Here is a 14508-nt window from a genome sequence, read left to right on the forward strand (position 1 = left end):
AATAATACTTGTTACAAATGTGGAGAAGAAGGACATAGAGCTTTTGAATGTACTAACTCTAGAAAGAAGACTGGAGATAATAGTAGAAATACTTTGGCTTGTGAATAAATTGATGAAACACCTAATAAACCTAAGAATGGTGAGAACTTGATGTTCAGAAGGATCTTGTGGAGTGAGGAAGCTAATAAAGAACCTAATTTGAGGAAAATTGTGTCCAAGACCAGATGTAAGATCACTGAAAAAATATTGCAAAGTAATCATTGATAGTGGAAGTTCATATAATTTGGCATCTAAAGTGTTGGTTAATAAATTGTAGTTGCAGAGATTGAGACATCCTAAGCCTTACCATGTTTCTTGGATCTAGAAGAAGCACAAATTACTTGTAAGTGAACAATGCCTTGTCAAATTGAAAATTGGGAATTATCATGATGAAGTCTTGTGTGATATTATGCCTATGGATTATTGCCATATTCTTTTGGGTGGACCTTGGCAATATGATAGACAAGCTTTGTATGATGGTAGATTGAATCAATACACTATTTAGGTAATTGGAAAGAAACAAATGTTGTTGCCATTGGTGGAAAAGTTTGATGAAAGTCATTGTACTACGGTCAGAGTATGCTTGGTTAAGGATAATAAGTTTGCAAGAAAAATGAAAGAAAAAGATGTTTTCTATGCTTTGATTCCTAGATAGATTGAAAAAATGATGAGTAAGAACATGCACTTGAGATTGAACCTTTTTTGACATCATTTTTGATAATGTACCTGATGGTTTGCCTCTTATGAAAAGTAAAAGTCATTGTATGAATTTGATACCCGGAGCTAGTTTTTCTAATAAAGCACCGCATAGGTTAACACCTGATGAAAAGATTGAGTTGAACAAACAAGTGCAAGAATTTCTTGAGAAGGGTTTGATTAGAGAAAATTTGAATCCTTATGCAATACCTATTGTATTAACACCTAAGAAGAATGAAGAATGGAGAATGTGCACTGATTCTAGAGCTATAAACAAGATGACAGTAAAGTACATATTTCCTTTGCCTAGGATGAATGACATAATGGATAGTTTGATTGGAGAAAATTAGTTTAAAAAGATTGATTTGAAAAGTGGATATCGCCTTATTAAATTTTGAGAAGGTGATGAATGGAAAATTGCTTTTAAGACTAATGAAGGTTTGTATGAATGGTTGGTTATGCCCTTTGGTCTAACTAATACACCTAGTATTTTCATTACGCTGATGAATGAAGCTTTAAAGAAGTTCTTAAGTAAATTTGTGATTGTATACCTTGATGGCATTTTGATATTTAGTAAGAGTAAGGAAGAACATTTTGAACATATCAGACAAGTATTGTAGAGAGTAAAGGAAGAATAATTGCTGATTAATTTGAAGAAATATTCATTCATGAAAGAAGAGATTGTGTACCTTAGTTTTATGATTTCAGCTGATGGACTAAAGATGGACCCTAAAAAGGTAAGATCTATTCTTGATTGGTCTACACCGAAGAATGTTGGAGAGGTAAGATTATTTCATGGATTAGTAAGTTTTTATAGCAAGTTTATCAAAAATTCCAATTCTATTTGTAATGCCATGACTGAAACTATGAGAGGAGATAAAAGGTATTTCAAATGGACATGTGGAGTGCAAAATATTTGTGAAACATTAAAATGAAATATTGCAGAGTTGCATATACTCACCTTGCCTAATTTTAGTAAAGTTTTTCAAGTTGAATGTGGTGCTACTGGAAGTGCAATTAAAGCTATTTTGAGTTAAGAAGGAAGATCTGTAGCTTTCTTTAGTGAGAAATTGAATGACGCTAAGAGAAAATATTCAGTTTATGATAAGGAATTTTATGCTACTATTCAAGCTTTGAAGAAATGAAGACATTATTTAATGCCTAAGGATTTTGTGTTGTATACTAACCATCAAACTTTGTAGTATTTGGGAAGTCAAAATAATTTGAATGAGAAACATATGAAGTGGGTTGAGTTCTTATACAATTTTTCCTTTTCATTGAAGTATAAAAGTGGATAGTTAAATAAAGTTGTTGATGCATTGAGCCAAAGAAGAAATCTGCTAACAGAGATAAGAGTTTAGGTACTTCGTTTTGATGACTTGAAGTGTTTGTATGAATGTGATCATGATTTTGTTGAACCTTGGAAAGCTTGTAAGGAACAAATAGTGAGTCATAAGTGGACTGATTATTTCATTGAAGAAGATGTGTTGTTTAAGGGAACTCACTTATGCATACCTAGGAAATCTATGAGAGAGAACACAATGAAGGAGAAACATAGTGGTGGACTTGCTAGACATTTTGGGATTGATAAGATAGTAAAATTGATTTAAGATAGGTGCTTTTGGTCACAAATTTATAAGGATGTACAAAAAATGGCCAGAGGTTGTAGAATTTGTCAAACAACAAAAGGAACTAGTCAAAATTTGCTATTATATTAACCTTTGTCTGTACCTAATAAGCCTTGGGAAGATGTGAGAATGTACTTTGTTCTTGGGTTGCCTAAAACTTAGAGAGGTAACGATTCTATTTTGGTAGTGGTTGACAAATTTTCAAAGATGGCTCATTTTGTACTTTATATGAAAACATCTGATGCATTACATGTAGCTGAATTATTTTTCAAGGAAGTGGTAAGATTACATGGTTTGCCTAAGACCATTGTTTCTGATAGAGATACTAAGTTTACTGTTTACTTTTGGAAAATGCTTTGGAAGAAGCTGAATTTAGATTTAAAGTTTAGTTCTAAATTTCACCCTTAGACAGATGGACAAATTGAAGTTGTGAACAAAAGTTTGGGTAACTTACTCAGATGTTTGGTTAGGGATAAGTCTGTTGATTGGGATTTAGTTTTGGCACAAGCAGAGTTTGCATATAATAATTTTGTGAATATAAATACTAAGAAGACACCATTTGAGATTGTTAGTGGATTTTATACTAAGGAAACCACATAGTTGAGAAATTTTCCTACGGAGACAAGAAGAAGTGTTGAAGGTAAGGATTTTGCAATTTTCATGAGAACTTTACATGATGAAGTTAAAAGTAATTTGGAAGATAGTAATCTAAAGTATAAACAACAAGTGGATTACATGAAGAGACATAAATATTTTGAGGTTGGAGACAAGGTTATGATTCATTTGAAGACAAATAGATTTCCAGTCAGTACCTATAGTAAGCTGTAAATGAGGATGTTTGGACCTTGTAAGATTCTAGAGAATTTTGACATAGGAAATGCTTATTAAGTGGAACTACTAGAAGATATGGATATTTCACCTATATTTAGTATTGCAGATATCTTTGATTACGTTGAGTTAGATGAGGAGATGGAAGATAACTAGGATTATCCTAAAAAGAAGAAAGACAACATTAAGAAAATCATAAATAGTAGTATAAGGAAAAGTACAAGAGGAAAAGATCACATGGAATACTTAGTTCAGTGGAAAGACAAACTAGTTGAAGATAGTTCATGGATTACACAAGATAAGTTGGATCTTTATGATTTAGGTCAGAGTACGAGCAATGCCTAATGTGGGCATCAGTTCTTTATTAACCCCAGGTGTATGATGTAGGAGCATCTTGGGTCTTAGAGCAATCTTGCATCACCCAAAAATATCTCTTCTTTTTTTGTACTAGTCTATTGTTCGCGAGGTAGTCATTTTTGTTGTTTGTTTTGTGTCATGCACGATTAATATGTTGATGAGGACCTATCCTTGATCCTCCTCCTAAGTGTGCATGCCTTGATCATTTCTATTTCTCAAGTTGTGAATCATTCTTTGTGGTCCTTGTTTCCTATGTTTCTCTTCCAACAAGGTGTGTTATTTCTTTTGGTGTGGTTTCTTATGTTAACATGGCATGTTGTGAAGTTAGGAGTTGACTCCTCAGACACATGTGGATCCACCTTTGAGTCCACATTTATTTATGTTTCATTTGGTGATGGTTTTGGTTTACTCTTCCTAGGTTGGACCTATAATGTTATTAAATGCTTGATTAGTCAACTTGTGGCTTAGCTGGCTATATAAGAGCCTTGGTTAGATGTAGAAGAGAGAAGAGAGGAGTAGAATGAGATATTGAAAAGCAATATATGATGTGAGCTTGGACTCTAATTTCATAATTTCCTTTATATATGGCTAAAACCCGAAAGACCTCATAGGCGGGCATATTGATAGATTTCTTTACTAATTACACTAGTAAGGAAACTAGAGTTAATTAGGAAATATCTAACTACTCTAACAAATATTCCTTAGATTAAAATTCATAGGCTAAAGTGAAATCCACCTTTTCATCCACATGCATCTTTCCTAGATACGATATATAACTATAAAAAAGGGTCTTAAAATAGACCCAAACCTTATATCTTACTCCCAAAAAGAAAAAGAAAAAGAAAAAGAAAATTGGAAAAATAAATTTTATACATATATAATCAAAAGGATGGGGGTACCCCTTGTCCACGGGGCCCACCCCTCTTCCCCTCTTCCGTTCACATTTCGCTCAAAAATAAATAAATAAATTTTAAATTTATTTCAGGGACACAACCCATGTGTGCAAGCTTACATTTCCTTACACCTTGTACCCCTGGGCAAGCACACATATAGAAGGAGGCAACAAATTGTTTTTATTTAACTTTGTTTTGGGGAGTCACCTCACCACAGGCCACCATCTTCCTTCTCCTCATGTCATCATCTTCCTCCTTGCTTGTTGCAGTCTACGTTCAAGTTTTTGGGAAGTATGGGATTTCTCGCCTGTTTGGGTGGGCCCCTCCTCATAAAGACTCGTCGTCGTCCCTCCATTTTGCATGACATAGGGAGTGGGCAAAAATGAAGGTGAGTGGGAATAAAAAAAAGGTGGGGGTTACCTATTAGATTAAAATATTTTTGTTTATTTTATGTTTATTTATTTATATATATAATTTATTATATATTTTAAATTATATATATATATATATATATATATATATATATAACCCTATAGGCTTTTAATGTGGGACTATCCTTGTATATTTTAATTGGAAATTTTGTCTCGTGTCATGAAACAACTTTAATAGACACAAAATAACCTTTAAAATATTGAAAAACCATTTTTTGGCGGTTGGAAAATATGTTCATGTTAAACAAATGATGTTTAACATTATATATTTATAATTTTATTTGAAAAAAAATTTCTTATCTATTTTTATTTAATAGAATAATAATTACTAATTATTTTTTAATAATAAATTTGAATATTAAAATCAACAATAATATTATAATATTTATACACTATTAGAAAAAAATGGCGAGCAGAACGAAAAAGCAGAGAAGCGAAAAATGCAAAAACTTTTTACTCAAAAGTAGATAATCAATACAATTGCATACGTGTACATCTTAAAAAACTTGGGGTTTCAAAATCTTGCCCTAAGTCTCTACCAGCTAATAGATCAAATAACACCATATTCAGAGGCAAACAAACGTCGGAACCTTTGGTCGACAATCTTCAAGCAATTCCAACCTTTGCAGTAAAGACTTTGAACTCTTTTACCACATTAGCTTGCTTGTAGGATTCAAAGGCAAGTGATGTTTAGGATTTTGTCCCTAATCAAGGAGCCAATGTATGTGGCAACCGCCCCCATTCTCACCAGCTCCTAGGCAAAGATCTACCTGTGATCCATTCTACTTTTAGCTTAGATAAGCAGATTTATTTCTTTAACCTAACTAAATATGCAAGCTCCAACCTAAACCCAATTTATACCCAGCAGACAGGTTTTGCCATTAAACCATCTATTGGTCAATCAATCCCTATTCAAGAATCCCTAGATCCTAATACATTGAAAGCCTACATTCCTCCTCATCGCAGGTCATCACCCTTTTTCCCTTCTCTCCATCCTACTACTTTACCCCCTCAGCCCCACAACCTCGCACCATCAAATCAGGGAGATAAGGTCCTAATTATTAGCGACCAAGACAATGAAGATTGTTGGCAGGAATGTCAGGAGGTCAAATTGTTTGCTTTCTGGAATGGCTCTAAAGCATAGTTGCATAAAATCTAATTGGCTGGATAGAGGACTTTTGCAGTTATCAGGTAAGTATTTCTCACTATATTGATAGATTAGTTTATATACATTGTAGTGAGGAGGCTGTGAAAAAAGACTTTCTATATGATTTTGATTGTTTTTTCAAAGGTCATGTAGTTAATTTTTTTGAATGGATACCAAACTGTAATAAAGATAACTTAATTTTTTTAATTCAAACCTGGTTCTCCATAAACCCCATCCCTCTAGAGTTAAAACAAATAGGTATTATCCAAACGATAGGACACTCAATGGGAGACTTGATTAGATTAGATTAGATGTCTCCTTTGAGTGTTGTAACAACATAAAACTCCTAATCAAATGCAAAGCAAACAATATGACTCTTAAAATAATTATAATTATCACCAACAGATTGACATACAAACTAAACTTTCAGAGGTATGAAGGTAAAGTTACAAAGATAATCAAGCTTGATGATGAGCAGAAAATCTCCTTTAGGACATTGCAAGCTACATCAGATCTTAATGCCTCCTTACCCATGATCAGAATAAGGCACCAAATAATGAAGCAAAAGGAGTGCTCAGCTGAGGGAGATGTTTTAGCAATCACAAGAGATAACTCAGGCAATGAAATGGTAGAAAAGTCAAATTAAGGCTAAATCAAAAAATGACAATAGCCTAACACTCCAAATCAATGGAAATCAGAAGGAAAGAATGATAACATCACAAGAGAATAGCAAAGGAATTCTTCAATCGAAAATGCCCAAAAGAATAGATAAGAGAAAAGATAAATTGTATTCAATAGATATGGTGGAGTAGAAAGATCTCAACCTCAGCTCGGAGAAGCCCCCCAAATTAGACAAGCGGTCCAAAATACAGAGCATAATTGTTTATAGTAAAAACAATCTAAAAGGAGAGAAAAGAAAGCCAAGGAAAGAAAAGTTCCTACGAAGTTAGTCAACAAACAGGAGAATTTTGATTCAGAAACCAACATGGTGGGTAATAAGAGCTCAACTAATCCACTCAGAAATATTGATGAAATGGAATACTCATCCTTATATGGAGAAGCTTCAGCTAATGGAAAGATTAAACATATTGAAGACAATTTGAAGGTACAAAGGTAGTAAGATGAAGAACCCTCTTTGTTTATCTTAACATCTGACAAGAAGACTCCGAAGTGACTAACCAAATTTTGGTAGACTCCCACCCCAAAGAGAGAGTCTCTTGAAGACAAACTCAAAACAAGCATATCAAGAGGAAACAGGCCTAAAGATATCCTAGTGCAAGACTTCTAGGATTTTTTAAATAAGGAGCTGGAGGAGAATGAAGACATTGAAGCAAAAGCTTTAAAAGAGGAGGAAAAGAAAAATATAGAAAGGCTCTTAGAGGAATTGATCTGGGTAGTTGACTTTGAAAATGAAGACAATTGTAGTATTTCATAGAAAGAACTTTTGCAGCAAGTACTGCAGTTGGGAGGAGATAATTATACTTTTGAAGATCTCATAAGGGACCTATTATCTTTTGAAGAAGAAAATAGCCAAATAAAGACACTGATGACATGGTAGCCAGATGCTTATGTGAGGTTAAGGACAAAGCCACCTTGGATCATGAAAGCATAACTAAATAGATACTACAAGAGCTAGGTAATGAAGAAGAGGAGGTCAAGGAGAGTAATCAATCTGAGATAGTAAAAAGTGCACAAGAGAATCTGGAACAATTGGCCATAACAATCAACCGAGAAGGGGTTAAATCCCCTAATTTTGGTAGGATAAAATCCAAAAGAGGAAGAAAACCACTCAAGGAACTCAGAGAAGTGGATGGTCAAGCACGAGAGTAGCAAAAAATCAGCCAGCTTTTTAAAATAGGGAAGGGGAAGATCCTTCCCTAGGAACCATGAAGATCACCACGTGGAACGCTAAGGGCTTAAATGACCCTAACAAAAAAAGATTACTAAAACAAAATATAAAATTATTTGAATCTAAAATTATTTTATTACAGAAAACTAAACTAAATAAGACAGAAGGAATTAAATTAGGTAAGAAGTTAGGCAATTGGACTATTACTATGCAAGAATCTGTAGGTGCATCTGGGGGTTTAGGTTTCATTTGGGATCATAGGAAAGTAACCTTAGATATTTTAAGTATAGACAATAATTGGATCAGTGGTACAGTCAAAAGCTTGAAATCCAACTTCAAGTTTATTCTAATTAACATTTATGGTCCAACTAGCAATCTAGAGAAAAAAATAGTCTGGGAAGAAATCAACCAATTCATGAAGGATCATCAAAATAGTCTAATCTTACTAGAAGGAGATTTCAATACTATTTTAAACCTGAATGAAAAAATAGGGGGATCTCAATAGATCCCTCGATCTTCTAAAGATTTTTTAAATGGTGTGATTTTCATAATCTGATAGATATCCCATTTAATAATGGGAACTTTACTTGGAACAACAAACGAAAGGATTTTGTGTATATAGCTAAAAAATTAGATGGGTTTTTCATTAAAGGGGACCTAGATGTAAATAACTTAAATATTCAATCTTCGATTCTACCAATTGCTGGTTCTAACCATTTCCCAATTAGAACTAAAAATTTTGAGCCTCATAAACCTGTTAGGAATTCGTTTAAATGCAAAAAAATGTGGTTTTTAAATTCTAGTTTTTCAAATAATATCAAGGAGTGGTGGTCACAAGGTAATTTTGAAGGATCTAGGACGTTTATTTTTGTGTCTAAAATGAAGGTGCTCAAAGAAAAGATTCTTAGATGGAACAAAGAACACTTCAACAACATTTTTAAAGAAAAACTAGACACCGAAGATAGATTAAAGGAATTAAATCTAGAAATTATTAAGAAATGTATGAATAATGATAGCTATCTTTTAGAAAAATAATTGCTCGCTAAAAAAGAGGATATACTATCCAAAGAATATTTTTTTGGGAAACAAAAGTCATGAGAAAGGTGGTTAGAGGAAGGGGATCAGAACACTAAATTTTTCCATAACTCTACCCTATATAACAAAGCCAAAAATAAAATATCGAGTATCAGAAATCATCTGGGTATCTCAACTGATAAATCAAATGAAATTTTAGAGATTTTTGTGGATCATTTTCAGAAAACATTAAATAATTTTGAAGGGTCAAACAGAGAGGCTCAAGCCAACTTGCTTGAAGTGATCCCTAAATTGGTCGCAATGGAGGACAATAAAGCATTAAATAAATCCATAACGTTAGAAGAAGTCAAAATGGTGGTGTTCAACATGAATCCTGATAAATCACCAGGTCCAAATGGATTTTAGGCATTTTTCTATCAGAAATGTTGGGACATTATTGGTATAGATATTTGGAAAGCTATTGAACCATCTAGGAAATGTGGATCTTTGTTATCCAAAATTAATTATTCCTTTCTCACTCTGATTCCCAAAAAGCCAGAGCTTGAGAGTCCAAGAGACTTTAGGCCCATTGCGTTGTGTAACACCATTTATAAAATATTTTCAAAGATATTAGCAAACAGACTAAAATTAATCCTTTCGAAGATTATCTCCAAGGAACAAATAAGTTTTGTACTAGGCAGATCTATTCTGGATGGCATTCTTACCATTCAAGAAACTATTCACTTGGCCTAAAAGAATAAAGAGACATGTATGTTCATGAAGCTCGACATCCAAAAAGCCTATGATATGGTGGATTGGCAGTTCCTCTGCAAAACCTTAGAAGCTTTCATTTTTTTCCCATCAATGGATTAACCTTATTTACAAATGCATCTCCTCTGCCAAATTGTTTGTCCTTATTAATGGGTCTCCTGAAGAATTTTTTGAAATCTTGAGGGGCATAAGAGAAGGAGATCTGTTATCCCCATTTTTGTATATAATTATGGCTAAAGCCTTTGGGAGATCTCTCACAAAGGCTTATAACAAACATGAGATTAGAGGTATTACCATCACAAGGAATATCCCTAATATAACTCATCAACAATATGCAGATGACACATTTTTGCTAGGTGAAAGCACATTGAAAGAGGCAATTGTTTTAAAATCCATCATAAAGTGATACATGAATGCATCCGACCAAAAAGTGAATGATTCAAAATTGGAGATATATTTTATTAATACAGATTCTAAGGTGGAAAAACAAATCTGTCATATTATGGGATACAAAAAAGGTTCATTCCCATGCAAGTACCTTGGCATTGAGTTAGAGAAGGGTGTGAAGTCCAGTAAGGGTTGGTATAATACACTAGAGAAATTAGGATTGGTTGCTGGAAAGATAAGTGGCTTACAAAAGCAGGAAAGAGTATCAAGATAAGTTTTATTTTATCGGCCATCCCTACGTACCCAATCTCCTGCCTCCCTCTCCCCAGCATCTTCATCATAAGTTAGAGACAAAATTTTGAAATTTCCTTTGGAATGATTGCGAGGAATCCAAAAAATTGGCCCTCATAAAATGGGACAATATTTGTAAACCTAAGGAATGTGAAGGATTGCAAATTAAGAATTACAATGGCAAAATGAAGCATTAGGGGCTAAATTAATATGGTGCCTCTACATAGAAAGACTTGAATGCAGAAGACCCTATTTCAATTTTTAGAATAAAGACCCTTCCTAAAGGATCAAAAAGTTTGAACTTTATGGTTAAGTGTCACCACCTCGTTGGAAAATACCTAACTTAGGATGTTGGTAAGGGTGATTAAGCCCTTTTTTGAGAAGACTCCTGGGATGGGCACCCACTGATAGATAGAAATCTAATCCCAAGAGACCTTAAAGAAAACCTAATTAATCTGTGGGGTAGTGAAGTGAGTGACTACAAAACAAAGATCACTATGGAAGAATATTCTAGATGGATTTGGAAACCTCTGAAAGATATAGAGATGGATTTAACCGCTATAAAGGCATATGAAAAGATCATCAAGATAGGAAAGTTAAGCAGCTTGAGAGGAATGACAAGCTCATTTGGGCAACATCAAATGATGGCAAGTATAGTGTGAAAAATAGATACAAAGTGTTGATAAACTCAGAGAGATGGGATGAAGTGGAAATCCCACTTAAACTTTGTTGGGACCTTGATTGTTTGTGGAAGGCAGGATTTTTCTTACGGCTAGCATTTCAAAATAGGATTTTGACGATAGACAAACTCCGTAAACTAGGTTTCGAAGGCCCTTCAAGGTTTGTTCTTTGTAAGCATGAAAGTGAGAATGCTAACCATCTTCTATATAGCTTCCCGTACTCTTGAGTTTGTTGAAACTAGCTTAGACAGAGGTTAGGTTAGTATTCTCTTTTACCTAAATCATTAAATGATCTTCTCAAAGGTTGGCCCACCAACCTATGCAAGTGCATCTATGGTAAACTATGGAACATCTGTCCTTCCATTCTAGTGTGGGAAGTCTATAAAGAAAGGAATAGAAGAATTTTCTGCTATATAGAGTTGAAATTGGAAGAGTTAGTTGAAAAAATAGAAGCTAGCATAGTTGAAACAACTAACTCCCAACTCAGGAAATCTAGAATAGAAGAAGGTTCCTTTTCTATCTGGGATGGCCAAATTAAAAAGGTATGACCTAATTTGAAAAATCCTCCTTTTGTCTATTTTAAGAAAAGTAAGGAGGCAAGGGAAAGGTGCAAATGGACTCCCCCTCTGAAGGGATGGACAAAGCTTAACTTTGATGGGGTAGCTGGAGGTAATCTAGGGACAACACGAATTGGATACATCATCAACAATGACACAAGCCAGTGGACTACTAAAAAAGCCAAGTCTATTAGCCCTACTTCAAATAACTTGGTAGAGCTTGAAGCACTAGAAGAAGGGTCGAAGCTCTGTCAATATTTAGGATTATCAAAAATCTTCATCAAAGGCAATTCTCAAATTATTTTAAATGCAATTAGGAACAAAGCTACTCCAAATTGGGTCCTTAACTCCAAGTTAGAAGAAGTTATTAATTTGTTGGATAGGTTTGAGGATATCAGGATCTGCCGTATCTTTTGAGAAGGTAACCAAAAGGTAGACCTTTTGGCTAACAAAGGAGCTGATGGTGTCAACCTCTTGGAATTTAGAGATGGGTTATAAATTTTAAGTTTCAATTTTTACTGTTAGCTTTAAGTTTCATCTATATGTAAGGTGCACCCAATATCTCGATAAACATATTACTTAGGATAGCTAGATTAGGTAAACCATATATAAGGACAGATTGTATGGGGACATTAGAAAATTATAGTACATCTTGCTTTATAAAATTCTCGTGGGTTACATAGTAGTTAGGTGGTTAAGGGTTGGTATTTTAAAAACATCGTGGCATTTAAATGAACTCTCAGGGTTCTTTTTAATATGTTACTGACTATGAAGTAATAGATTATGATTAGGATTGAAAAATATATTGAGGTTTTTTTTGTTCCTTTTAATGATGTATGTATTGTCTCTTAGCTGAAGTTTGTCCACTTCATAATTCTTAGGTGGCATCAAGCTTCTTAGATAGTGCAGGACAGTTGAGGAGCTTCAAGAGACTTTTCTATTTTGTGTTATTCCTATTACTGAAAGTGCCCTGTCTTTGTCATTTAGTTTGTTATTTTATAGATATGGACACAAACATCTTCATTTTTCATACCGCTAAGGGCCACACTATGGCCTTTCGAGGCAACATCAAACTTGAAAGATGGAATCAAATTCTTAGGTCAGTTGATGGGATGACTCGCATTGTGGTTAGTAGGGCAATTGATGAAGGTTTCTTCAATTATGAATACACTTGGAGGATGAATAATGACATCATAGGCACATTCATCAAATGTATGGCCAAAGCCAGGATCAACAAATGGGCCACGGTAAGACTTTGTTTGAATATTTTTTATTCCATTTGGTGTCAAGCAATAATAGAAGTCATCATGAGCTTGGATGAAAATTGAAGAGTGCCCCTTCCCAAGATGTACATGAATCATCCACCAGGGAGCCTTGTTGTGGCAAATATACCCATGAGGCCTGCTTTAATAATAAGGGATATGATAGCTTTCAATATGGTTTGGCCTAAGATGGAATCCTATTTTCACTTCCTCCTTCGATGGAGAAGGATCATGATGGATATTGGACATGAATAGCTCAACAATTACCTTGGCCTTTTTAAGGCTTATATTCACACAAGAGTGGGATTTGGTAATCTGAAAATGCTAGACTTCTGCACTCCCGATATTGAGAAGTCCAGCAGAGAAAGGTCTTCTTTCGAATCCCCCCCCCCCCACTTTCAGTCAGAAAATCCAAATGATATTATGGAAGTAATCATGGTGTTTTCAAAGAAGTAAGGTGTGTTAAGGATTTTTGGGTTTAGAATCTCGGTCTGCTTTGTTCTAGTATGATAGTTGGGCTATGATGTATCGTCTCCCTTAGAGATTGCAAGTTTTTGTAGGAGTTTTTTGTTTTCAAAATGTTATTAGCCTATAAGATTATGTTTCTTTTATCATATTGTCCTAGATAGGTTTATGTTAGTCTACATTAGGGGTTTGGTTTGAATGTAAAGTTTTTGAAGGTCGATATCGAAATGTGGTCAGGGAACACATAGTTTAGGTGCCTTTGGATATAAAGATGTTCATGCATACTTGTAATTTTCTATACTTAGTATGAACATAGATAATAATGAATAGTATGTTTTATTTTACACATCTGATGGTTACAATTCTTTTGTGATATGTTTATCAAGATTTCCAATTCATTATGAATTATCTGAGCAATGTATCTTGCTTTAATCATTTAGAGCTATTTTTAAAATTTAGAAATGACATTCTATTTTTCAGATGAGTAGATTAATGAATTTCACCCAAAAACTAATTATCATTACGACAAAATAAATTATTTGTACTTGGAAGGGCACTCTTTTTTTAAATCCCTAATTTGAAGGGTTTGATGGATTGGGATTCAACTCTATTTTATTTCAATTGTTTGATGACTGTGATTGGTATACTGGGCTGAGGAGTTGGATATTTGAGGTATCGATTGGTATTAAGTAGTGGCTAATCTAGCTAGCTTTGTTTGATCTCTAGTACTCTTTCTATATTAGCTTGAGGTGTTAGTTGTGTTGCTATGGCAGATTGAGACTAATTCATTTTAGTCTTTAGAGGAAGCTGAGGTTTAGTTTTAGTCCTTGGACACTATAGAAATTGTAATGAGATTATAGAATTTTAATATAGCTCAGTATACCAGGGAAGATTTAAGATAGTATTATTTGTAATTACAGTTATAAATGTAATTTTTTCTAGTAGGTGTTGAATACTAACAATTTTGTTGATAATTTTATGGATCTAGTTAATAAAGAATGGGAAAATAATTATTTTGATGAGTCGGTAAGCCTTATTTTAAGTATTGCAGGATGTAGTAATTATAAATCAAAAGAAAAGGGAAATATTTTATTCTTTCCAAGGTGTCTTTTATGTTTAGGAAGATAAGTGTAGTACTATCACTAACCAATCCGATTGTCAAGTCAGTAAGGCAGGGATGAGTGTATCGTTTAGTAATGGAAGGATATATAGT

This window comes from Cupressus sempervirens, chromosome 5 (assembly GCF_028749045.1).
Source record: "Cupressus sempervirens isolate cs-2001-9-10 chromosome 5, ASM2874904v1, whole genome shotgun sequence".
Taxonomy (NCBI): domain Eukaryota; kingdom Viridiplantae; phylum Streptophyta; class Pinopsida; order Cupressales; family Cupressaceae; genus Cupressus; species Cupressus sempervirens.